Source organism: Xyrauchen texanus, chromosome 14, assembly GCF_025860055.1.
Source record: "Xyrauchen texanus isolate HMW12.3.18 chromosome 14, RBS_HiC_50CHRs, whole genome shotgun sequence".
NCBI lineage: Eukaryota > Metazoa > Chordata > Actinopteri > Cypriniformes > Catostomidae > Xyrauchen > Xyrauchen texanus.
The window spans coordinates 24,505,249-24,507,170 of NC_068289.1; the positions used below are offsets into that span (position 1 = coordinate 24,505,249).

At 40.0% G+C, this 1,922-nt stretch overlaps 1 long non-coding RNA gene across 1 annotated transcript; it reads right to left on the minus strand.

The window, feature by feature from the left end:
- Nucleotides 1–68: 68 nt before the first annotated feature.
- On the minus strand, nucleotides 69–1,540 carry LOC127655090 (uncharacterized). Its single transcript, XR_007972014.1, has 3 exons — nucleotides 1,414–1,540; nucleotides 1,139–1,307; nucleotides 69–125 (listed from the first exon to the last, which is right to left on the minus strand). It is a non-coding gene; the product is annotated as an uncharacterized LOC127655090 (long non-coding RNA).
- Between the last annotated feature and the right edge of the window lie 382 nt (nucleotides 1,541–1,922).

The following is a 1,922-nucleotide window of genomic DNA, read 5'->3' on the forward strand; positions in this document are numbered from 1 at the left end:
GTCCCGTTGGAGCTGTTGGGGATTAAGCAGGGCCACTGCTTCCTGCTGATTTGATATGACCATTGGTGGTCCTGTTGGGGGTTCAACTGGGGCTGATGAACTTTCAATTACATGTGGGGTCCAGCCTACATTGTAGAAGTACATAATTATTTAGAAAACATCGATCAACCTTTTTCACAATTTAAAGTCATTTTATAGAACAAACATCTAATCAATTAATCAAGAAAAAAAAATGACAGTAAAAATAATCGTTAGTTGCAGCCGTAGTAGCAAAAAGAGATGTGTATAGACCTAACAAGTGCTGTTCTACCAAACTACTTCTTCCTAAGCTGTATTGATTTAATAGGTGAATGTTCTCAAGACATGTGATGGATGTTTTGAGATAGTCTGGTGGATGACCAATTGTGCCATTTTTTCTACTGGAATTTTATAATTAAAATTATAGCATGGCTAATTACATTGTCTTCCAATTCAATTCAATAGAATAGAATAGAATGACACATTTATTTAGAACTTTCATATGTACTACTGTACACCCAAAGCTCTTTACAATCATATCAGGAGGTCTCCTCAACCACCACCAGTGTGCAGCATCCACTTTGGTGATGTGACGGAAGCCACCGTAAAACGGCGCCAGTGCGCTCATCACACCAGCTACTCTGCTAGGACTAGTGTCACCACCTAAAAAGTGTAGAGCCCTGATCTGCAACATCTATAATGAGCATGGATCACTAAGTTTAGGGCCAGGCACTGTTTTAGTGAAAAAAGGCAGCATATCTGCATGCGTTTATAAATGTAATTTCTTTAATCCACCATCACAGTTCAAGCTTGGTTTAGTATAAAAGCCAAATATACTGGATCGCCTGGTGTGTGCATTCTATTTTATTTAAGATTAAAATGAAAACCAAGCAGATAAAATGAATGTTATTTTATTGGTACTTAAACGTGAGCAGCTAAATAGCTAGCTGCTTAGCTTTTAACCTCTCCCAATTAGTTTAGTTTTAGTTGTAGCTGAAAACCATCAATGATAATCTGAATGATCTATTAGTCAAGAGAAGGCAACCACAGGCTTACCTGTGAGGCTGTGACAGCATCAAATACAGGACATTTTTTAAAATAAATAACAGAATATTCTTACCTTGAATAACAATATCATACATGCCCTTAATTCGTTCAAGGCATGTATGTGATGTCTCACTCAGCTGGCAGCGGGGTGCCAAAACCTCAGACACCCAATTGTTTGGCTTTTTTCCAGGCTTGGAGAGAAGTAAAACCCCCCTTAACCCCAGGGCCTGCAATTTTTCGAGCTAAAAATACAAGGACACACATACAAAATAACATATATTATTTAAAAATATATCTAGCAACATTTGGAAAATAACCTGCATAAAAACAATACAAGAAATTGCATACCAACAACACAGCTTCATCCTGTATATGAGAGGTAGTCCGATTTTGTTTTGCATTTGTTTTGCTGTTCTTTCTTGCATGTGTTGCAAGTTTTTCAGGCCACATTTAGATCGGTATGGCAGACCATACAGTTTCGCCTGGTTGACCTGGTTGAGAGTGAGAGAGAGAGACTGAGAGTGAGAGAAAGAGAGTGAGAGACTGAGAGTGAGAGAAAGAGAGAGACTGAGAGTGAGACTGAGAGAGAGAGACTGGGAGTGAGACTGAGAGAGAGAGACTGAGAGCGAGAGACTGAGAGTGAGAGACTGAGAGTGAGAGAGAGACTGAGAGTGAGAGACTGAGAGTGAGAGAAAGAGAGAGAGATACTGAGAGTGAGACTAAGAGTGAGAGACTGAGAGTGAGAGAGAGTGAGAGAGCGACTGAGAGTGAGAGACTGAGAGTAAGAGAGAAACTGAGAGCGAGAGACTGCGAGTGAGACTGAGAGTGAGAGACTGAGACTGAGAGAGAGTGAGAGA